This window comes from Triturus cristatus, chromosome 7 (assembly GCF_964204655.1).
Source record: "Triturus cristatus chromosome 7, aTriCri1.1, whole genome shotgun sequence".
NCBI lineage: Eukaryota > Metazoa > Chordata > Amphibia > Caudata > Salamandridae > Triturus > Triturus cristatus.
This window is the reverse complement of record NC_140590.1, coordinates 1502958042-1502984029: the sequence shown is the minus strand read 5'-3', so window position 1 is coordinate 1502984029 and position 25988 is coordinate 1502958042.

Below are 25988 nucleotides of genomic sequence, written 5' to 3'. Positions count from 1 at the left end.
GTTGGAGGATGTAGTCCCATTGGACGATGAGGGTCCTTGGGGGCCACACAGAGGGATTGCTGAGAGCTGGTAGAAGGACCAGACCCCGTTCTCCACCTCTTTGCAAGTGCGCCTCCTGGTGCACTGTTGGTTGGGGGATGAAGCCCCTGCGATTCTGAGGGTCCTTGGGGCCAAGAACCCCTCCTGTTATCTCTAGTAATTCCCAGACAGCTGGATTGCTGAAAGCTGGCCGGAGGTCCTGCCCCCTTTCTCCACCACTCTGCAAATACACCTCCTGGTGCACTACTGGTTGGGGGATGAAGTCATCTTGGATGCTGAGGGTCTTTGGGGCCCAAGAACCCCTCCTGTTACCTCCAGTAAGTCCCACACAGCAGGATTGCTGAGAGCTGATCGGAGGACCCGCCCCCTTTCTCCACCACTCTGCAAACGCAAATTAAGAAACAATAGAAATTCACTTAAAAAACAAAAGGTTACAGGGACGTTATAGTCAGAAAATAGTATTGAAAAAATCTTAGAAATTCAATTTAAAAAATCAAAGGTTGCAGGGACGTTTTACTTAGGAAATAGTATTTAAAAAACTTCAGGAATTCACTGAAGAAAACAAAGGTTACCAGAAGATTATAGTAAAGCTCAGACTTCACTCGTACAAAACCATAGAAATTCAGTTGTTAGAGTTACCTGAGCTAACTATAACTTATGTCCCCACGATCCACTGGTTATGACCACACAAATTACATCACTCATGACAAGATCAATGTCATTACTGGTGGCATCACAGATGATATCTCAAATGTCATCACTGATGACATCATCCACAGAACCGCTCACACCCCATACAACTTCTCATGCGCCTAATCACACACCCACACAACCAGTCACACACCCATTCACAGACAAATAATGAATCAATAATTATAATGCATATTAAAAACCAAAAATAATAATTAAAAAAAAATGTAAACCAAATACTCAGCAAAATACTTACCCACAATTGGCATTGCCTGGTAATTGCATTCATGGTAATGCCATTTTCATGGTAATGACATGAGTGATAATGGCATGCATGGTAAAAGTAGCTATGTTGTAATGGCTTTGTTGTAAAGGTATTTTGTGGTAATGCCTTCATTGTAATGGTTGTTTCCCTTCCGAGCTGCTATACCTCCTTATATAAATGTGGTTTTGGGACATCTCCCATATTGAGATTGTGTTGTTCTTCCATGGGGCATCCAGCAATGCAACTTATTGAGGAAGCTGTAACTTGGGCTCAGTAGGGAAAATTCTGGTCAATGCAGTGGTCCAATGCTTAGCACACAGTTATTTTTATCTTTGTAGTTTGTTTTCAGTTCCCCAAAATTGGGGTGGGCAGCAAGCGCTTCTCATTCAACTGTGTATGCTTGGCAAAGTGAGTGTACTCGATCACAGCCTCAGAGAGGATTTAAGTAGTCAGTGCTAATCTCTGAGTGTGAGGAAACATGGACAATTGGATTGTTGCAAACCCTGAAAGTGCGTGGTGCGGTAGAGTGTGCTGGTTTAGCACTGGGGGACATGCGTCTTGCTCATCTTCTGTCGTGCCTCCATTTAATGTCTCGTAGTTTAGGTTCCTGGCCCACCAATGAATAGTTCAGGTTATTCTGCCTGTTCACTCGACAAGGCATGTGTAGTGGCTGAACTCCAAGCTAGGGTGGTGCGGTACATCCACTCCCGTGTCAGCTTCAGTGGACTTCACCTTCCTTTCCATGAAGAGGGAGCACGGACCCGGTCATGCCTAACACTAGCCTCAATAAGGGTGCAGGAAAGGATCAGCGACAGTCCTCCACTATTAGACTGTATGATGCTTGCTTTGCCACATAACACAGTCCCCCAGGGAGAGAGAGAGAGAGAGAGAAAGGAGTGATAATGTGCCCTCTGATTCCGTGGTGCACTGCAAGACTTCCAATGCCAAGGTGAGGGAAGTATCCAATGGCAGTCACTTGCCTCCTCCACAATCAGGTGAATTTTGAGCTTCTGGTGGGGTACAGTTATTTCCACCACAGTGTCTAGTAATGCCACCACCCCAATGTTATGTACCTCAACAGAAGTCCCTTTCTTTGAGGCTTCTGATTTCCTCAGAGGTGCTAACCTTATCTCCTAAATGGGGTTTTCAGGGTCCTAGCCATTGAATGTTTCCTCTACTCTGGTGATAGGCTTGTCCCTTGTTATGTCCTGTGGAAGAACGGGTACCCTTGCTTCATTCCACCACCTCATCACCATGATCCTGTGAAGAATAAGAATAATGCTCATAAGAGGAGTGATGTCTCTCTGCAGCTTTGTTTTCTTCTATCTGTCAGACTACACCCTTCCTGTTCTTCGTCATTATGATCAAATTGTGGATTCTTTTAAAATCCATTGCAGAGGATCATTGCAGTTCCAGTTTCTTAAATTTTGGAAGATTTTAATTTTCCGTCCTCGTTTTTAATTGGGGTATCTGTAGTCTCACCCCAAAGGTATCTTTCCCCATGAAGTTACAGATTTGAAATCTTCTTTTTGATGTGGATCGGTTCCACATTTTTATGATACTGTGGAGTAGAAGTTTATCTTTGGCAAACCAGTAGTACTAAATTGTTTATAATATGATCAAGAACTATCACAGCTACTGTATCTATGGTACGTATAAGCTTCATCCTTTAATCTACTGCCGGTGAAGCTCCACGTTCTTCCTATACCCGTTTTAATACTTCTGGAAATACTTCAATTGAAGACATGCCATGTGTAGTCTTCAATAGGATAGCAAAAACATCTCCCTGTGATTGACATTGTTGCACATATGGTACCATGCCCTTCGTTAAAAACACATAATTTATATTCAGTGGAGTAGAGTGAGGAAACTCCATTTCTAACTTGTAAGTCTTCCTTGATAACCAAACTTATGTTACAGTCCAACAACACTTTACAGCATTTATTATCTATGGATTAGTAGCTGTAACTCAGGCATTTGTAGGTGTTTGCACAGCCCCTACTATCTCAGTACCTCAATGTTATAGTATTTACTGTCTCTGTTCTCTATATATGCTATAATCTCAGTAAACATCCCTCTGATTTCGCTATGTGGAGATGGTCTGGTTCTGGATGTGGTGTGCATGTAGGAAGTACTAGTCAAGTCCGTCCTGCCATTTGCATCCTTCGCATCACATGCGGAAACTTTCCTGACATAGTAATGTGTTCATTGTAAATCACAAATGGACCATATTGTGATGGAGAGTCAAGCTTGACATACTTTATAGCCCTGCTACATCAGCCATCTGTAATTGAAACCAAGAGTAAAATGTCTCCGTTGTATATAGTGAGTTGACTCCTGCCATTAGCACTACTTCATCCCCACTTAATGGAAAATCCTTAGCCATCGAATAGGTGGTAAGGACTAAGCAAACATTTGTCAACTAAACCTCAGCTGATTCTCCAGTCAATGCTAAGAAAGACTCAATCACGGCTAATGGCTAATCCTTTGTATCTGTTAAGTGCTTAACAAATCTCTGTGGGGGTAGGGGCGCCTCTCCAACATCTGAGGAGGATTGTAAAATATCTCTGTGCATCTCAGGTTCAATTCTTATTACTGGGTCCGCCTGCAGCCAAGAACAACGGGAACGCGGTGAGTGTACAGTGGGCTGGCACGCCCACCGTGCCTTATCATGTTAACTCCCAACAGCCCCCTACCTACAGCAAAGGCCCATGGAGCATGTGGGCAATGCAAACTATGGCCGTGAGCCCAGGGAAGAGCCTGATATCCAAGAGAAAAAGGGAGAAGCACCACGGGCAGCCAGGGAAAAAAGGAAATGAAGGAAAGCAATAAAGACGAAAGAAAAAAGCGGGAGAAAACAGAAGAGAGAAAAAAATTATAAATAAAGGAAAACTTAAAGGGAAAAGTACCCAGAAGAAAGGGGCAGACCAGAACACAGCCCCAATAGGCCCCATAATGGCCCTGAGACTTGTTCAAGCCCCAAGAGGCAAAATAGGATATATCAATAAACAAGTCAAGGCAACTCCTCAAAAGGTAACTCCACATGGCAGATGAACCTCTAGCCCCGCCCCAGCAACTAGCCCTGGTGCAACACACCCTTACTGGGGAGCTACCACCATTCAGCGAACTAGCAGACTCGGTGACAGCATCCCCACAATTGGAAATCTGGATTGAGCGGCTAGAGAATTACTTTTTTGCCACAAGTTAAACATAAGGATCTGTCAGGAGATCCCTACTTCTCCACTATGCCGGGGAAAAAATCGATAAACTATTCAAACACCTACCAAATACAGGCATCATCACTTCGAAAGGTTCAAGCTGCACAAAGCCCGTCAGATTATGTGAACTAGCTAGCATCTGCACAGTGGATGACCAGCCCAAGGAGACCCAGGCACAGGTCATCCAAGCGTGCCTAGACAAGGTACTCAGAGGTCTAATCCTGCGACAACTCAACATCAGACTAGAGGACATCCTGATTCTGGCATGAACGCACAACCTGTTGGTGGTGCTGGCCAGCGGAATGGACCAAACCTTTACATGGGCTCCAGAGAAGTCAGTGAACATCAAGACTGAGCGTGCTTATGCTATCTGTATGAGAAACAGGAGTGACACTACCTGGAGGCAGAAATTCCCAAACAACTATGTCAAAATGTGGGTACTGCGGCTGAGAGGAACACCCCATCAGCGAGTGCCCCACCCAGGGCTGAACCTGTGCTAACTGTGGGATCCCCAACAATTTTGCATCGATCTGCAGGTAAAAGTTCCAAGGCAAAGGTACTAAAGACAACCAACCACTTTCAAAAGCGGTGCACCAACTATCAATCACTAATCTAGCGCACCAGGACGAACCCAGAGGGGCAGGGAATTCAAACCACCGCCTTGAATACTCCCCCCCGAAGAAGAAGAGGAAGAGACTTTTCTCATCTTCTTCACACAAGGAGCTGAAGCGCTGCCAGAGATTACAGCCAGCATGTATAGTCCGGGTAGCTGGGTCGGATGTCAAGACCATTATTGACACAGGAGCATCAGTCAATGCAATAGAGATTCAGCAGTACAACTGTCTTTGACTCAAGCCACCACTGATGCCATCGCAGACCAGGATCTTCACCTATGGGAGCCACTCCCTACTACCCCTCAAGGGGCGGATGTCCGTGTCAGTACGGTCTGACGAGCAAGAAGTCATGACGGTGAACCACGTCATTGACCAAGAGGCAGACATGATAATTTGCAGTCACACTGCAAAAGACATGGGCCTGATAGACTTCGCCAGGAGTTTCTGGACACACCAAGTTGATGACCTGTTGAATCCATTCTCCGAGCTGTTTAAAGGGTTCAGCCTCCTCAAGTACACCCCAATAAAGCTGCACAATGGCCTGTTGATCACACCAGTGACACTGAGACACCAACGCATCCCGTTCTACCTCCGACCACTGGTGGAGAGGGAACTCGAAAAACTAGAACAAGTAGGAATCATAGAAAAGGTGTCAGGTCCAACCCCTTGGGAATCCCTGATGGTGATCGCAGAGAAACCCACACAACGGGGTGGCTACAGCTGTGTATCGACATGAGACTACCTAACCATGCCATCAAACGGGAACGACACATCACACACATCATGGACAATATCATTGCAGATGTCTACGTTTCCTGGTGGCTCTTGAAGCTGGACCTCAACACCAGATACCACCAGCTGCCCCTGGCATAAGAAAGCTGGTACATTACCACCTTCATTACCCACCTGGGGCTGTGCCGATATAAACGCTTGAATTTTGGGATCTTGTCATCCACCAAGGTCTTCCAGAACACCATTTGAGAAACCTTGTCTGGCTTTCCTGGTGTCCTGAATGTCAGCGATGACACACGCATCCACTCTTCCCTGCAGCGGAGCACCACAAGCACCTGAAGGAAACTCTGTGTTGCCTCAGCGAACACGGGATGACATTACACTGGGACAAGTGTTCATTCTTTCTACCTTCCCTTGAATTCTTTGATTACATCTTGAACCAAGATGGAATTCAGGTAGACCCCTGCAAGTCACAAACAATAAAACAAGCGCCTGCACCCATCATACCCTAGGAAGTGAGGAGTTTCCTCTGCATGGCCACCTATTGTGGGAGGTTCATCCCTGACCTGGCATCCTTGGCAGAACCACTAAGGCCTCTCACAAAAACAGATACTATGTGGGTGTGGAGCCACCGGGAAGAAGAATCATTCCAAATGATTAAGGACGCCCTGCTCAACAAAGACACATTTGTATACTTCATCCCTGAAAAACACACCAAATTGTTAGGGGATGCCAGCCTGGTCGGGCTAGGAACCGTACTCACCCAAGACCAGGAACCTGGCTGATGGGCAGCCCTATCGTTCGCAAGCAAGGCAGTGACATTAACAGAGGCATGGTATGCACTGATCAAGCAGGAAGCCTAGGCCATCAAGTGGACGTGCAGACATTTCCACTCCTACCTGAGCGGCCAGCCATTCAAGGTTGTAACTGATCACCATCCTGTGGTCCCACTCTTAAAGGGGTCAGCCCCTCACCCGCCCCACAGATCGAGAGGTGGGCCATCCAACTGCAGCATTAGCAGATGGAGGTGGTCTACAGACCGGGGTCGAAAAACCCAGCAGATTTCCTGTCACATCACCCCATGCCTCCAGAGAAGCAACACAGCCCCAATGAGGTAGAAGTGTACATCCAAATAATCTTGAGAGCAGCATGCCCTCAAGCATTGAGCTTGGACGACATCATGGGAGGGTCAGAGTCAGATGCAGTCCTTGCCCGAATGCACAGTGCAGTGAAAAGCGGAACATGGAGAGACTTCCTCCGGGACCCCAATGGCTAGGCACCGAAGGACCGTGAAGCGCTGACGAAGATGTGGAGATTGCGTGACAAATTTAGCGCTACTCAAGATATGATGAGGTTCTTGCATTGTAATCCTGAAAGCCCTCAGACAACAAGTCACTCAATTAGTGCATGGAGGACATCAAAGCGCCATAAAAATGAAGTCAAGGATGAGGGAAAAAGTGTGGTTCACGGAGCTAGAAGCAATGGTAGAAAACCTAGTGCGAAGCTGTCCAGCATGCCAAATGACAAGTGCACCAGAACGGCTGGCTCCGGTGATCACCGAAGAACTGTGTACTGATCCCCACGTCCAAACTGAGAATGGACTCCAGAAGCTTCCCCGACAGAAGGACCACTCTCGTTCTCATGGATGCACACTCCAAGTATCCGGTGATAGAAGTGATCGCCTCCCCCGTGTTCATCCGTGTGGCCCCTATTCTGGAAAAGGTGGTTGTGATTTTCGTCTTTCTAACAGAGATCCAAAGCGACAACACCCCTCCTCCTCCCCCCATTTCGTGGAGCAGAGATTGCTGAATTCCTCAAACAGTAAGGGATCCAACACCACTGTATCACCCCATAGTGGCCGCAAGCCAATGCAGACGTAGAAAGGTTTATGCATACGCTAAACTAGACATGACGCTTCACCACTGTCGAAAAAACCGATCCTGAAAAATGCCTCCACCTATTTCTCAGGGAATATCAGAGCATCAGGGTGAAAGTTCAGGACTCCATATGAGCCTGGGATATGGACTGTCACTGCAAATTATGGTACCATGGTGACAGCCAGGAAAGGACTGGAAGAAATGTTAAGGAATATCTCCTGGTTCAAAGAATTTAAAACATCCCCATCAGCCCCACGGTTGGGCACAGACGAAGACAAAGATGGCTGGCTGGAACCCGATGGTGGCAACACGGTTAAACATGGCAACGAAAGTTAAAACTCAACAAACACCATCAAAGCACTCCGCCGAGCGCACCCTCTCTCAGTGAGTGCCCCTTCAAAGTCAGTCATGGCAATGGGGAAGTGAATAAATGGCAGTGGACCACACGAAGTGCATCTCCGATCCAACCACATGAACAAGAGTGTCATTATACCAAAGAGAGATGCAACAATATGTATACTTCGTCTCTGTTGCGACAAAGTACACACACCACCAACATGTAAATCAGGCCTCAAATCCAGGAAAACTCCTGAGTGTGATTCGAATCAATTATTTTCAGATTATTGAATCAGGACTCAAATTTCACCATGTGAAAAAAAAGGCCCGAATGGAAAGAACTTTTCCACCATTGATCCAGAAGTGATCTGGTCTTTTGGGAGCTCATGTACTTTTTAGGTCTGGCGCCTAGCGTTGCAGTGCGCAGCGCTGCTCGCGCAGCGCGAGTCCTCATGTAGGGGGTTCTGGAAGCTGACCACACGCTCGTGCATGTGGTTTTGCTTTTCCGGCAGCCATTGGGTTTTGCGTGTTTTTTTTTTTTTTAAAAAGGCACGCAATTGGGTAAAGGCCTGCCACTCGCTGCCGCTGCCACGCTCCCTCGCCCCGCTCCTCTGTGGTGCACGCGCACCACTGGTTTCCTTTCACTTTTGCACCGCGCGGCCGTATCATTTTCACGGCCGCCCAGCCATTGCTTGTTTCACATGGCTATCACTCGAGCACTGCACCCCCTTTTGCACACTACTGTAGCAGCCTTCTTCATTTTCAAGCTATTCAGTATGACCTATAATTAGAATAACATGCAGGTCAACTATGGTCAGTGTTTTTGTGATAAATGTTTTGAATTATTAATACCACTGGGTTACAATTGATCTGTTCTCAAATGAGAAATATGCAGAAGAAATTACCCCGGAAGAAACACTGTTGTTTGTTGTGTATTGATTGCTTCCAGGTTGCTATGGATACTGAGGTACTCTCTGTTTGTAGCTCCGGTAGCAGCCAGGCAGAGATGGCACCGTCACGTGGTTGTCTGTTGCCACGTGCCGCTGGGTGCCACACATTGACTGACCATCACCTATTGGAAACATTTAACGTCAGCTGGGGTCACGTGGTGTCTGAACAGTCAAAGGTCCTTCTAGCTCAGAAAAAATAGAAATAAACAAGATGCACAAATGCCCGTCATCTAGTGGTAAAACTACGTACCCATAGACTCCTTCAGATATATGTATAAAGATATAATGAAGGGGGTGGTTCACACGAGGCACTGCGCTCCTTAGTGACACGTATCAGATCAACTTGTGTTTCACACTTGCTACTCCCCAAATCAGCAAAATAAATGGTTGGCAGATTTTTGTTTGTATAGTATGATTCTGCTCTTATAGGAGGAGGCGCAAGGGTGTAGAACCAGGGGACATTGGTGCTTCTGCATGTGGATCTGGAGGGTCTCAATGTTGGCAGAGGTCCTGCAGGTGGCGCTTTCATTGGAGTCATGGCGCTGTGAGAAACCACTCTGTTTTCCATTTGTAATACCAAGATTCATTCCAAACACGGCAAGATGGCTTCTGGCAGGGCTTTCATTGGGAAAAAAAACTGGGGGTGCTCTAAAAGGGGCGGAGCAAATCTCAAAGGGGTGTGGCCTATCTAAGTAGGGGCGTTGTCTAAATAAAGATAACTAGTGTAGCAGTACCCCCTGCTCTGACAAGCCGTCAGCTCTAGGACTCCTCAGAACCCGTCCCCCCTCCTCCGTCATGTGTGTCAGCCAGGCTGAGACAGCTCCCCGGGCACACACACAACCGCACCCGAGTACTTCACAGGTCTTTAAAAGACCATTTGCATGTTAATGATTCTTTGTCGTTTTTTCCCCCCTCCTTAGAGCAATTGCACAGCTCAGCACTAGGATCTGCATTTAGAGGTCGGAAGGGGCAAAGACTATTAATGGAAACAAGCATTTGCAATGCAATAGGTCTCACATTAGTAAAAGTTTGAGCTATTGGTGTTGCATTATTTAGCAATGCCAATAGCTCAAACTTTAATAATGCAAGACCTATTGTATTACAAATGCTTGTTATAACTAGCAATACAGACAATACAGGCAATACAAGCAATAGCTATCACAAGGGATCTTGATAAGTGTAACTGATAAGTTACGTGGCTTCAGCGCGCGATAATTACATTGTCCCATAAAAACGATACCCTCACAATTTTCCCCTGAAATATATTAGTAGGTCAAACCTGCAATATATCTCTCGAGCAAATGCCTAGTAAATACCAGGACGTGCAGAAAGCGCTAAAATGTGCAATTTATGCCTCGGCTTGAAGGGCTTAGCCCATATTAGGCAGCATATATTGAAAATGGGGTGTTAGATTTCACGAGTGCAATCATTTTCGCCAATCTAGCTGGAAACTCACAACCAGGCTTTAAGTGTTCAGTGACAATGGTTCAAATGCAAAGCAGTGGTGGTGTGAAGGAACAACCCCCTAGTGGTTCTCCCAGTTTTCACCTGCATTGAACACAATTTGGAGTTTCTGTATTTCACTGAGAGCATGCACTGGAGTCACTGGAGATTTGTAGAAAATATGCAGATTCGTGATGCCAGACAAGACCAAGTCATAAACAGTATTAAAACAAGTGGCTTTAAAAATACTTTAAAACAAAGTTCTTTCGTTTCAACTTGTCTTCATTTTTATTCCAAGCAGAATTGGAACCAAAAAATGATAAATGATAAATAATTAAAATAAATATGATTCCTAACATACAAAAAAAAGTGCCATTACATTATTAATATTATGCATCCAAAGATTCAGGATGCTGTTGTGGCTTAATCTTGTGGTATCTAACTAATGAGTACAAGTTGTTTCCAAAAATGGTCGAAGCCATAACAGGTCTTCAGGTTATATTTTGATTAAGTTTACTTATAAACTGCTGTGTTTACTCCAGGGGACATCTTCGAACTGGTAGACCACAGGGACTAGAAAGAAGTGATTACAAATTCAGACAGAGCAGAGCAGAATACATGAAAGGAATTCAGCCACTAATCCTACAAACAAAAGTAGGCCCTGGTGAAATTTAAAAATACACTGGATTATTTTAATTTTAATTTTTATTTTGTGTTACGCTTGTTTCACAAAATTCCTGAAATCATACCGATATACCATGTTGTATAATATGCTGCTATTTGGAAAAAACACAAACAACTAAGAAATAAGTGGTTGCTGTTTGCAGCACTTATGTTTTTCACACTTTTTCAAAATGTAAAATGAGCCCTTATGCTTAAAACTTCATTCTAGTAAGACCGAGGTGATCATCTTTGGTAACAATGCAAACTTGTGGTCCCCGAGATGGTGTCCAGAAGAATTAGGGACCCTTCCAACACCCGTCAGGAAAGCTAAGAATCTGGGCATAGTAGTGGATAACAAGCTTACCTTTGGAGAGTAGCTGAATGCAGTCACCTCCTCTACCTTTCATACACTCAGGATGATAAGGAAAATTCTTCATATCCTGCCTCCTAGCAGCCAACAAATGGTGATTACCGCCCTGATTTTTTCTAAATTAGACTACTGTAACAGCCTATATCTGAGCATTCAGCAGCAACATCTGAATAAACTCCAATTACTTCAAAATGCGGCAGCTAGGCTGCTAACTGGAACCCCCAAATACACATCGGTTAACAGAGAAATTAGAAAGCTCCACTGGTTGCCAATAAGGCAACAGGTTAGATTCAAAGCACTTTGCCTTGCATTTAAAGCTCTCCATGATATAGGACCTGATCACCTTAGGCAACGATTTTGCTGGTACACCCCTGCCAGAAGCCTGCGCTTCCTTGGAGCAAACATGATCTTTGTGCCCAAATTTTAAAAAGCCAACTGGGAGGTAGGAGTTTTGTCATCTGTACTGCTAGGGCATGGAATGCTCTTCCTTTCCATATCTGTAACTCCCCAGATCTGCTTTCCTTTAGGAAGTCATTAAAGACCTGTTTTTTTAGGAATCAGTAGTTCTGGGCCTCCATTCTTCCAGTCTTTCTGAATGTTGAGCTAAGCGCCAAAACACATGTGGTAATTGTGCACTCTAGAAGTATAATTAACATAACATAACATTATGTCAAAAATTGATGCCAGGATACATGTTGCCATACAACATAGAACTAAATGATGGATTTGCATTTTGTGTAATTATGTATAATTTTACATAATTTTCCCAAACCATTGAGTGGTTACGCAAAAGCAAATTACACATATTTTGCACCCTCCTAATCAAAAGTATTGAGTGTGTTCCTAAAAGTGAGATGGCGATAAAGGCAGCAGATGTAACCAGCTTAGTACCCAATTATGCTTGGGAACAACTGCCTGTCAGGAAATATTTGAATGATGGAATCTAAATAGAAGGAGATAAACAGAGAACAAGAACTTTGATGTTTTGTGTCTGTCATTGCTGAGGGTGGGCAACCGCACTCTTTTTTCAGGTCCAATATTTATTTTAATATCAAACTTTTACACAGAACAGTAGAAAGAAATTTTGAACATTGAGACAAAAAGAAGAGTAATTGTGAGAAATGAGTAAATGGGTTATTGGTTGAGGGAAGCAGAAGCTCCACTCAGGCAACAAATACAATCATTGTCAAGGCGAGATACTAAAGTCGCTAAATAAACCTGTGCTTAACTCTCTGGTGCTTGGCACAAAAGCAGTTAGGCTTCATTTAGAAGCAATGAGTAAAGTATTTTGAAGCACACAAACAGTAATAAAGTGAAAATACAACACAAGAAAAATCCCAAACCAATTTAGAAAAATAGAGAAAATGTTAATAAATAAAATGAAGCCAACACAAATTAAATCTAATCAATAGAACAAGTGTTATTAATTTTGAACATTTTTAGTGTAAAATGGCGTCTAAAAGATCAAAGTGCCAACCATAGGAATCTGGTTGTGACTGGTTGGTCAAAGTGTAAAAATATGAGATGAAACACAGATGGGAAACAAGGGGTAAACTGGGTGCGGTCTTGGCTTAACTTTGGACTTCCAGAAGAAAAGTTCCTGAGAAGGTAGAGTTCAGTGGGGAAGGCAGCAGGCAGAGTCTGAGGAGGAGGAGGTGTCATTGTGGAGATGCTGGATGAGATCATGGTGAAGATTTTTACCTTCGGACTTAGTCAAATTTTTGGACCTAATAATTCTCCAGTGGGATGAAACAGTAGGTTGAAGCTAAAGAGGGATCCACATGGCTGGATAAAGTCATTGAGAGGTTGCACTGAAAACGATTTGCTACTGTGGAGAAGACCTTAGCGGGAGCCACAGCAAAGTCAGGCTGACAGGTGAAGCACCTTGGAAGGATAGGCTGGCAAGTAGGTCCTGGTCTTCTGTCAGTTCTCCAGGAAGATTTTGTAGAAATATTTCCAAAGTCCCAGCTTTTGGAGAAATATCACCTACACCACTATCAAGGGTCCAGAACCTGGAGGTCACCAATTTGTAAGTTATGACTCACTCCAGCAGAGGCCAACACCAGGGTTCATGGCCTCAGGAGTTTATTATGTCCCTGTAGCTCACACAGGAGGCAGCAAACTGGCGCTTGAGGTCACTTCTGGTGGTCCTGGGTTTTAGGAAATGGTCCAGCTCTCCTTTTAGCTGCAATGCAGTCCTTCAAGCAGCAATGCAGTCCTTCTGGCAGGAGGAAAGTCCTTCTGGCAGTTGGGGCATTCCATCTGAATCTTCCAAAGGTCCAGGAGTGTAGTGAAGAAGTGTTCTAAAAGGTCAACATTTATACCTGGTGCCAGCCTTTGTTTGCGGGGAAACATCTAAAGTGACCAAGGGAGTACCACAGGGCCCTTGTTGCTCCCTTGGCAAGCTTACTGAGGAAACTAGGATCCTGTCCTATCTCCTACGCTGATGACACCCAGCTTCTATTCTCCTTCGGCAATACTAACCCTAACACTCAGACCACCTTTGCGGAGGGTATGAAGGTAATCGCTGACTAGATGAGGGTCAACTACCTCCAGCTTAACGCAGGGAAATCAGAGATAATGTTGGAGACGCTGTAACTAGGTGGTTCCCGGGATGGTGGCCTGAGGAATTAAGCTCTGCCACAACCCCAAAATTAGTGGCAAAAAATCTAGGAGTTCAGATAGATCAAAAACTCACCCTAGGGGAGCACGCCACTTCGACGGATGGGACTTGCTTCCACACACTGAGCCTCCTACAAAGAGTTTTCCCCTTCTTGCCATCCTCCAAGTGGAAAACTCGGATTCAGGCATTAGTGCTTAGCCACCTGGACTACTGCAATGCTCTGCTGATTTCAGCCAAAGAGGGTTCTTTGAACAAATTGCAGGTTGTCCAGAACACCGCAGCCCGCCAGGTTGCCAATGGCCCCGCCCAGAACAGCTTCTCTTCGCTTACTTCAAATGCTCCATTGGCTCCCGGTTCAATAAAGGATAATATTCAAGCTCTGCTGCATGGCCTACAAATCTTTACATGACCTAGGTCCTAACTATCTAGCAAACAAATTTGTCGGATACCAACCATCCAGGTCACTCCGGTCAGGGTCCAAAGTATTGCTGCACATCACACGCACCAAAAAAGCTTGCATGGGTGGCAAAGCCTTCTTCCAGCTGGCTCCCCTCTATTGGAATCAACTTCCTATCCAACTTCGCCAATGCAAGGACTTCCTGGTATTCAGAAAGCTTCTGAAAATGCTATTGTTCTGAATTGTCGCTCCCTGGTTGGCTATAGCAGTCTTAGCACGGAGATACCTCTGATTAGGTGATTCGGGGCGCTTTATAAATCAAATCAAATCAAAATCAAAGAAAACGTCCTATGCTAGCCCCACATCTTCTCTTTAAAGTTTTTCCATCCTATGTCAAAGCCCTGAGAAGTCTGGGGTGACAAACGAATGGCGACAATTTCCTTTGTCTGTCCTGGAGGTAAGCCCCTTGGAAGTGCAAGTGGGGCAGGAAACAGCTCTACTCTCAACCATCCAGGCAGAATGGCCCATCCTGTCCACACCTAACCCCCTTTGTGTCACTGTCTGGGAAGAATACACAAAGACCAGCTGAACATCCATTCATAGTTATGTGATCCAGGACACTGGCAGAAGGCACAAATGGTTAGGACAAGAAAATGCCATTTCTAAAAGTGACATTTCAGAATTATGACTTGCAATTCAACTTTACCACTAAAGAGGATTTCAAATTACAATTCATTTGAAACCAAAGAACATATTTCTACCAGCTTCCAAACAAAAGTTAGCACTTCTTAAATGTAATAAGGTCACCTAGAGTTAGTCTATGGGAGAGGTAGGCCTTATAGGAGTGAAACTTGAATTGTGACTTTTTCACTACCGAACATTAAGCCCACATGTCCTACTTTTTAATTGCAATTAACCCTGCCCCCTATGCAGGCAAAAAGTTTGGGGGGGACCCTGCAGAGATGGTCAGGTCCATCAGGTAGAACACCAGTGAAAAAGGGATACTAAATAGCCTGCAAGTGTGAGATAACGAGACATAAAGAGGTGGGTTATTAAAGAAAGGGGCATGAGGTGGAATCAATTCTAGGCACCTTTGTATTCTTCAGTGCTGGCATTTATCAGCACCATTGGGTAAACTCTGATTCTCTGCACTTTTTTCAACAAATCAAGAGCTGTTGACCAGAAGCAGGAACAATAAAGTCCATTGAAAACTTTATGCAGTAGGAAGAGGGCCGTAAAAATGCCCCATGGGCAACTAAAAACCAATGTCATGCTTTGTGTGCTTATGATACACAGTCATATACTATCACCAGCCAAATGCCTATCTGTAGCCCTATATGGGGCTGGAGTGTGGGGGCATGTAAATACAAACTCCCTGCAAGTGATAGAGAACGCCTTTTTGAGATACCTCCTATCCCTCCCCAGGAGCGCATCGACTTTCTCATGTCACTTGGAATTGGGGATTGCTCATATATCAGATCTAGCCAGAATTTAACCTCTCTTGCTCTGGCACCGTATATGGTCCTCAGATAAGAATATATTCACACAGAAAATTATCCAAGACTGTATGGAGCTGGACTTTGTAACCAAGATTGGCTGGTTAACCCATATAAAATCTTTCCTAACTGATCTAGGTATGGAAAAGTATTATCTGGTTCCAACCTCGATTCTATCGGTATCTAGGAAAACACTGAAAATGGCGTCCCTTAGCCATCTTGAAGAATTACGGACTGTTAATTAACCGTACAACAAAGTATGGCCGTGCAAATTACTCTTAGCATTCAGCCATATCTAACCTATGATTTTACCATCTTTGAAAGATTTCTCCTGGTTAGATTTAGGTTGAATATGTTCCACCGTCTGGTAGCTTTTCCAATAAACAACAACGGGGACAAGGTTCTACCTTGCTGTCCCTGTGATAATATCTCTAGACAGGCAACAATTCATACAGTCTTTTTTTGTCAATTCTATAGGGACCATGGAAAAATATGGCTAATACCGCTGTTAAAACTCACGGGCATCAGAAAGTGCCATCCGGCATTATTGGCACTACAGCAATTGGGTGAGGAATGGATAGCAAGGCTTATTGTTAAGTTTTTGAAATGTATTTTTCGACACCGATTGAACCTATAAAAATTACATGGCTATAGATTCTGGGAACTGACTCTCTAAAATTTGAACCTGAATAGATAAACTTGTCTCTCCAAAACTAATGATCTGTAATATTACAGAGACACCTTAGAGCATGATAACAGTACTTTATAAAGAATTTTTATGTTTTTTTTTTAATACCTCTGAAATATTTTTAAACTAGTAGCGGATATTAATGCACAATATGAGATGTATCTGTTTTCTTTTTATGTAACTGCTTTTATGGTTTTTAAATTGACAAAAGCCGAATAAAGTAATTTTCTATTCTATTCTATCACCAGTCGACTTTTGCATCTGCAAAGTTTTGAGCGCTCTAGACTTGGTGTTCACTTGGTAGGTACAGATTTCTTCCTAAAAGATGAAAACCAAAGAAACAGGAAAATGAAATTGCATTGTTTTGGCTTTTAAAGGAGAGCTTCTTATCAGAAAAGGAACCCAATAAGTTCACCTTGGTGTATGCTACATTTAAGTTTTAGTAGCATTTTGGGGCCAGATGTACTTTCAATGTAGAAAGGGAACTTGCTGTGCAGCATTGCCTGAACCTGAAAGAGGCTAAATGCACCATATCTACTCAGATATAGCTTACTTCTGCTCTGCAGTGTATGCTGCCTAGCACCAACGTAGGAATCCTTGCACCACGATAGTGGATGCCTAGAACCCTCACACCATTATACAAGGGTGCCTGCATTACAGGCAGGATCGTTTTTGTGCAGGAACGTAATCCTTGATTATCATGCTTTTTGGAATCCTAGCTATTGTATCTACATTTCCTGTTTCAATTTGAAACTGGATCTGTGGCTTTGAAGTGCACAGAAAATAATACACTAAACTGAAGTAGTCTTAAAAAATGCACTTTCATGAAGAAACATTTTCCAGCAATGGAACTGCACGCGTTATACAAAAAGTACATTTGCTTTGCTACAGAAAGCCTTTTAAATGAAAAGGCACTACCAAGAAGTTCCACTTGGCAGTGCTCTGCAGCAAAGCACACGGGTAGCTGTGCTTCGGCTGTTTTTCAGTTTTACTTTTGTTACAAAACTGGTAGCGAAGCCAGTATTCGAATGATATATAAAAGCGTATTTAATGGATGGCCAGTAGAAATCACACTTACCTCACCTACATCATGCGTGAAACATAAACTGAGTTTGTGAATATGCAAGACGCATAATGAATACACCTGCCATCACTTATCAGCTTCTAGAAATGTCAACATCTAAATGCTAGTTTTCTGCTTCCGTTTGATATTAATTAAATATAAATACAAAGCACCGGTATGTTTAGAAATAACATGTTCATGGATTTTTGCATTCACTCATGTCTTTTTTAAGTAAGCGCTTGATCTCTGTCTTGTAAAAATAAATATTCGCGTGAACATACTTATCCCTGTGATTATAACATAATCTCGTATTACCGTATGTACATAAATCATCTGAGGCATCATCTCTTTGCTAAGGCACCAATCACCGGGGGATTTGGGCGAGGAGGTATGATTTGTTTCTAGTCAGCACAGGCTCTCGGCACTTCTCAGACTTTAGCCGCTACCTCAGTGCTCATTACAGAGCTTCGCCAGACTCTAGCTCGTAGGGAGCGGTAACTGCTCGAGGGAAGTCATGGCAGCGCCTAATGTTTTATTTCTTTGCTGTCCCGCTCAGCAGTAATTTACCTTTGGGGCATTTGGATGTTTTGGAGACTAGAGAGGCCAGAGAGCGTTGATTTTTGAGAGAAAAGGTGAAGAATACATTGTTCGAGATCCGAGAGCGTGCGGAGCGCTGGAAGTGTGACTGCGTGGCTAGCTGAGCGCTCCTCACAGCAGCTCCGTGTGGAGGGAGATTCCCGGGTCCCGAAGCGCGCGCGCTGCTGATGTTCGCCATGGGCGCACGCAGGGTGCTGTCCGTGGCACCCACGGTGCTGATGGCCCTCACGTTTCCAACTTTCCGCGTCTTGGCGCAGAATGACACCGAGCCCATAGTCCTGGAGGGCAAGTGCCTGGTGGTGTGTGACTCGAACCCCACCTCGGACTCCAAGGCGTCCTCGTCGTCTCCCCTGGGGATCTCAGTGCGCGCCGCAAACTCCAAGGTGGCCTTTTCAGCGGTCCGGAGCACGAACCACGAGCCGTCCGAGATGAGCAACAAAACCCGCATCATCTACTTCGACCAGGTAAAAATTGCAGTTCGCGGACACGTTTGTACCTTTCAAAGCAATGTGGAGTATTGTTTGGTCAGAGACAAATATCTAAGAATGTGCACGTGCCTGAAACTCACCATCTGTATGAAATGCTTGAAAACTCTTAAATCCATTTACATTTCGAAGGGAACACTTGGCAAAAAGCAGACGTTTTCCCAGCAACAAGTTGCTATAAGCTGCTCTTCAGCGTATTTAATCGGTCTATAAAGAAACATTGATTTTGTAAAGATTCACATGGTGACTCCATGTCCCGGGGGCCATGTGGCCATGATACTTACAATCTGCCTGACGCAGAAGCAAGATCGGACATCTTTATTACATAGTATTATTATTATTTTTAGACAGGAGTTCACTGATATTGCATATGAATCCTTCCATCACCTTCTATGTGATATTCAATGTATCCATGAAGAATATTTGACAGGTGACAGTGCACAGTGGCATTTTAGGGTTCCATGGTCCTTAATGTTAACAAGGAAAAGACCCCTACCCCTTGTTTGGTAGTTGAAAATATGCTATAATGTGCGTGAAGTGGGCAGCTCATACCACAGGACCCTAGTGCCCCTGCACCTGCTGCCGTACTGGTAGCTACGCCCCTGATAGTGCTTCACTAAGGGCAAACCTCTCATTTGCAAGGAAGCAACCCAAGTGCAAACGCGGGAAACCGCTATTGTCTTCCCTCATGTCCCATTGCACAACATGCACTGTTGGATGAAATGTCAGATGGACACGTCTGGGTTGCAGACCTCACTTGTGAATGTCTGGTTTGCTTGATCTTGGGGACGTAGGGTGCTGCCAAGGGACCTAGATTTTCGATGGACTTCTACTGTAACCCAGAGCTACTGTAGAAACCAGGAAGGGCGGGAACAGCTGCAGAGAAAACAGGCTGATAAATGGACAGCGTCGGGTTAATTTGCACTGGCACTTTGGGTCACCCCCCCTCCCTCCCGCCTTTGGTCAGGAAATGAGGGGGACCTCGTGGATGGCACAATCCCTCATTATAGGTGACCCGTCAATAAAGTTAGGCAGGCAGGTGACTGCCTTTGCGTGACAGTTCGCCAGCCACGTGGGAGCTCAGGTACTCAAGGTACCTTTCCGTTATAGGAGTGAGTTTCCCATTCATGTTTCTTGCACTTGATTGCCCCAGGGTTATACGTGCGTTATATATATATAGCTGAGGATAGTGATGAATATGATGAGAATTGTGATCAGCTGCAACTAATGCGGACCCTAGTTAATGGGGTACTCGTGAGCATTGTGCACTAGGTGCAGGTCAATGTACTCGTGCATTGTGAACAATATTCCCTACAATTTGAACATTTTAAATCAAAATCCATGATTACACTTCCAGGGCCGCAGGATACAAAGTACCACAATGGCACAATGGGAAAGTATACCTGCTGTATGTGCTCCTGCGGTAATGTAATGTAATCCATATTTGTAAAGCACACACATATCACCTCCTAAGGTTTCAAGGCACTGGGGGGCAGTCGGAAAGATTAAGGGCCAGATGTATCAAAGGGTTTTACCCATTCTGTGTCTATGGGAAAATGTGTTCATACATATGGCCCTAAGTGAGCTATTGTTCAGAGTCACATGATGCTGAGCTGGGCTGCCGCCTATGCCGGGGATCGCCGAGATTGAACTCTGTGCTCCAGAGTCAGCCGCCCTGGCCACTGTGCCACACCTCTCCCTCTAGCACTCTGGTACTACTCTGGTACTAGAGAAGGGTCTTTCACAAAACGTTCTGTACTATGGACTGTGACGTCACAAAATATGTGCAAGCACACTTACAAGGGGGCATTCTCTCCTTTGCATGCAGGTGTGGCCTCATGCATATGAGGGAACCCTTTGCCACTGTGCCAATGCCATTGAAGCTGTCAGGAGGCACACTGATTTTGCAACAGATAGAAGGTGGCACACAGTGCACCATCTGAGTACTTTCTTAGGGAGGAAGTAACAGTGGTCCCAGAAACCCCCTCGGCACACTCTTGTAGATTGGCGCTGTGCTATCCTTACAGCGCCTGCTTGTAGAGGGAGCGTTACCCACTGTGTTTGAACGTGATGGTAGAATTCCCTCCTACAGTCAAATGCAGACTAGCAGGCTTCACAGCCTGTCCGGCATTCCCCAATGATCTGTTCACAGTGCAAACACAAACTCTACCCTGCACTGTGAACAGTGCATTCACTGTAGAGAGTGCACTGTCCTTTTCTGTGCCTAACATACCAAGTTAAAGGAGAGCTTTGGTGCACAGTGGGACAGTGAGCCCACTGAGTAATATGACCCCTGCATTTTTATTTTATTTACCAATGTGTGCCTTATGGAAGATGAAGGCTTGGCTTCAACTCGATTTGCAATCGTTGTCACTAAAAAACACCCACTCGTTTTGTCAATTGAATCAGGCATGTCAAGTTTTGTACAGATTCATCTAGGGATGGGTGATCAGAAGTGGGTTCAAAGAAGTTGTGTTATGAATATTGACTACCATAGATTATGATCATCTCCACTACAGCAAATACTGATCAATTTCTCAAAAACTACTGAACTGATTTATATGAAACACAATCAATGGTACTCCTCTGAGTAAAGTGCTAATTTCTTGCTGCATTTGGGGATGTTTAAAACCCATTTTATGAGTTGGAAACGTTTTTCTGACTAGTTAATTGTGTTTTAATACCCATAAAAACTGTAATTTGGAAGAGGTGCAAAAAGTGTGATTCTTCCAAATTGGGATTCGGAATAGTATGTATCGATAGTTTGTGATCACAATTTTAGGTCAAATATTGACCAGTTAAAGATTCTACAAAGGAGGTAGTAACTGATTTGCAACAGAGGGTCCCTACAGGACTTCATCCCCATGATGAACCATATTGCTAGCCTTAGAGGCCTTAGGGGATGGAGTCCACAGGATAACTGCGCACTCTGCCTGATGTTTCCCCGAAAGGCGAACTTTTATTATTTTTAAATAGCACTAGTTCTTTTAAAGAGCTCAGGCTGCTTTAAAAATGTTTCTTCTTAGGGAATACAAACACAGGAATGGTGATTTGTTGTCGTTTGCACTCCACTACTGCTGTGTTTGTAGCCAATGACTCTGAGTTACAAATTTCAAAATGCCTATTAATTGTTTGATAAGGAACGTCCTTTTACAGCCCCATGTGAATGGTGATTTTGTGAACCAACTTATTAGTACATTGGTCAGTTCCCAAAATCAATAGTTCAGTCAAAAAAAGTTGATGCCCACTTTGCGACTACTGTTTGAGAAATGTATTCCTTATATACCAGGGCTGTAATGACAAGCCTAACATACAATATCAATCAAGAATGCTCACAGGGTGTTTATCAAATATATATAAGTCAACATGTTTTGAGAACTCGACTTTATTTGAAAGATTTCTTTATTTTCAGTAGCAAGTTTTATAACAAAAATTTACTTTAATAATTAGAGTGTCCCATTTTTTTTCTAAAGTCTACACAGTGCTTGACAGATACAACATGATACGTATGAAGTAGTGAAGACACACTTTTAATAACTCCTAGCTGTAAAATATTAGAGGAGGACCATAAGGTCCTTTAAAGGTAAAAGGCAAACAAATTGATCTCTTTTTGATCAGTCCACTACTTTAAATTGTCCATATAATTCAGCCCTATTGAGGGAATAGAGGGAATTCTGTTGAAGTATTCTGCAATATTCATTACGACAGTGTCATATGATTCTCCAGAAGGGGCCTTCTTCGCCAAACAAGTTGGACACATTCTTTGTTTCTGCACAGAAGACTCTGGGAGGAGGACCTGGCCTCTAGCAAGGCCATCTGCCCAGCCCCCATGTGAACTTAAGGAGCTGCCTATGACATTTGGCATTGCACAACAGGGGTGAAATGACTGCCCTTAGGCCGGGCCTCACATCCAGCCACTGTGTACATCAGAGACTGGGTGCAGGGCCTGGTATGCTGTCTGGCATGTGCCACGTCTCAGTGTAGACATAACCCACTCTGCATTACCTTTGGCTGGGCACATCTGGGTTGGTCATAAGACCTGGATTTCAGCTGAGTACTGTGCTAGCCCAGTATCACATAATACTGAGCAAGGTCTTCAGCCATGCACATTGACTTCCAAGTTCTAGGACTGTCCTATCATAAAGTTAAAGACAGGGTACAACAAGCTCAGCGAAGTTCTGCACCTTACCTCAAGTAGTAACAAGGCACTGTGCATGGCCTTCAGTCCTGCACGGCTGGGCTTGAGCTTAGTGTGACTGACTCTGCACTTGCAGCATACATTCCCAAAGTAAATACAGTGATGTGTTTGATAATGTCAATCATGATGAGATATGTGACGTCACCAAAGACAGCAGTAATGGCATTACCTGTGCAGTTATATGCAGCTTCAGAGGCAGTGCTTTGGGGTCAATATTGTTGCTTTGCTTACAAAATTGGAAAGCTTTCTTTATTTTTAGACGTTTGCATTCTACCTGTGACATCCTTTCAAGTGACTTTTTTTTAGAGAGTTTACATGTGTGTGTGTGTTTGTTTTTAAAAGCCTATGTTCTATTATAGTAAATATTCAAAGACTGCATTCAAAATGATTGTCAGTAATTTTGACACACTTTGAAATGACTTGCACCGGTCAAAGGAAGAAATTACTGGTGGACATTGCTTTTGCTGTGTGAAGTGGAATCTGGGTTTAGGGCGTGGCTTCAAGCCGTAGCCAATGCCCAATCCTGTGCCACCTGAACAAGCTGTGCACCACCATCAACTGTGCACAGTGGTCTTTTTGTGTAAGATGTGTCAACTGGCCACACCATTTTCCTGGCACCATGCACCAGTAACCTGTAGAGTACAACTTATAGCACTATGAAGTATGTTGTGGTGTTGAATGAGGGCTATGCCTATTCTGTGCACCCTGGATCCAACCCTATGCCCAAAAAATGTAATGCATGCAATGAGGTCTGGATGATCATATGGAGGGCTCTCTGGCCATGAACTGTACATAATGTTTTAGCTCTGGAGTCCACAGGACACTGCCTTTGGCATGTACAGTGATCTCTCTGTCAAGGAGATGACCTAACCTCACTCTTCAATCAAACCCTATTCACTATGAAAAAATCTCTAAAAGGCATTCAGTTATGGCTAGTAGGGTCTGAGTTAAGGACACACCTTTCACCCAACCAGTGGCACTGGACACTTCTTTTGGCCATTTACAGTGGTCTCTCTGTTGAGGAGATGACCTCACCTCACTCTCCATTCAATCCCCATTCACTATGAAAAATCTCGAAAAGGCCTTCAGAAGGGGCTTGTAGGCGGGGGCATAACTCAGGCACCTGCAGCCCCCGCGGTGCAGGGGGGCCCCCGAGCTGCATGGGGTCCCCTCAGCAGAGTACTCATGCCTGAGACCTCCGGATTAAATCCGGAGCAGGGGCCCCCCTATGTGTACCTTGCAGGGGGGCCCCTTCAACTTTCATTATGCCACTGCTTGCAGGGTCTGAGTTAAGAGCACGCCTTGCACCCAACCAGCATGCCTTAAAACCTGCATGCCCAGTCTATGACCAAGTTTAGGGAATAATTAGTGGCCTAATGGCCTGTGTCCTCAATACCTCAGAATTCACTGCACACAGTTGAGAAAGAACAGGCTGTGTAAGGGAAAGGCATGGCGGCCAGAAGCTAACGGTCGTGGTCAAGCCTCCTACGGCGTGTGATGGCGTCTGATGGTTAGCTCTGATCGGGGGCTATAGCGGCGTTTTTTGATGTGACCACGCTACTCTTACAGTCGATTTTGCCCCGTTTGGCTCCTGTTCTTCTTCCCGTCCTTTCTCCCTCTGAGGACCGATGGTGCGCGACGAGGGCGCGCAGAAGGTGATCCCGAGGCCATCATTCCTCCGGCTAGTGGGCGCGGCGAAGGCCTGGAGGCGGCGGAGTCCCGGCTTCCAGTTCCAGGTTAGTCCGTGTGGAGCTTGCGTGCACTGGACTGTCCCGGAGGGAAGGGAAGGCGCTGGTTCTGTGCGAGAGGCCCGGCGGAGCAGGTTTGGGAGCTGCAGGGGTGTTCCTGCGGGTGGGGGAGGAGGTGAGGCACTGGTGATCTCGAATTTGGGTCTGTTTGATCTATCTTTTGACTTGTCTGCCAACACATTCCCCTCGCCCGGGGAGAGAGTGCTCCCACACAGGGAGGAACCTGCAGGGGTGTACGTGGATATCAAGGGGACCTTTCCGCAAACTCCCTATACAAACTTTCTGGAGAAAACCTTGAGCGATCTCTACAGTACCTCCCGCCCTACAGTCTTCAAGCCAAAGTCGGAACCTGTCATAAGCCGATACACCCTGCGCAACAGAGCCCCTACTCTCAAGCTGGATCTGACTGACCCCCCCCTCTGCCTCCCCCCTGATTACTGAGGTTAAAAAAAAAAAAACCTACTATGGCCTCTGCCCCTGCCACTGCCACTGTTTCGTCTACTCTCGGCCTCCTAAAGGAGAACTGTCAAGTTCCTACCGCCTCTGCTACCGGTGTGGTAGATGGGGTGGGAATGGCGGCCATTTACCCAACAGTAGAGCTATTCAATCGCTTCTCGGTTTTGGATGACCACGAAAGCCCATCTGGAGCTCCATCAGTAAATGAGAAAGCGGATGCTCCACCTCCCGCATATGAGTCTCAGTCAGCTGGACTGTCTATGCCCTACCCTCCCACGATTGCGTCTCCTCCTGGCTCTCTGGCGGATATACTGCTAAGTTTAAAAGAAGACATCGGGAGAAGGTTTACTATCTCAGAATCCAATCAGGCCACCATTCAAGCTACATGTGCATCATTGGCTCAAAAAATTGAAGATGTTTCAGTCAGAACCGATGCCCTTGAGCTGGAGGTCCCAAAGATAAAGAGTGCTTTATACTCCTCTTCTGCCATAATCGACAAGTTGGCTAAGCAGAATAAAGAACTTAAGGAAGATATGGAGCGCTTGGAAAATCACTCTAGGAAAAACAACATCAGAATCCTAAATGTTCCTGAAGAAATCGAGGGCATCGATATTAGGAGCTTTGTAATTTCCCTCTTGAAGGAAGCCATATTAAAAGATTTACCGGAGTCTGACCTGGCCTTTGACTTACAAAGGGTCCATCGTGACCCATACAGAAAGAACCCAGGAAGACTTCGACCAAGGAAGATTCTGGTGAACTTCCTTACGTATGCTACCAAGGAGAAAGTCCTGTCCTTAGCCCTAAAAATTGGGCAGATTAAGAGTAATTCCTTTACTAGGCCATTTTCTTTTACCATTCGATCAGATATTTCCCACACCACGGCAGCAAGACAGTGGGAGTTAGGTAAAAGAATGACCATTTTGAACTCACTGGGGGCTAAGGCCCAGCTAAAGTTCCCTGCCTCTCTCCGGATCATGTGGAACAACCACATGTATAATCTGCATCAAATTGAGGATGCTGACAAACTAATAGATAAAATA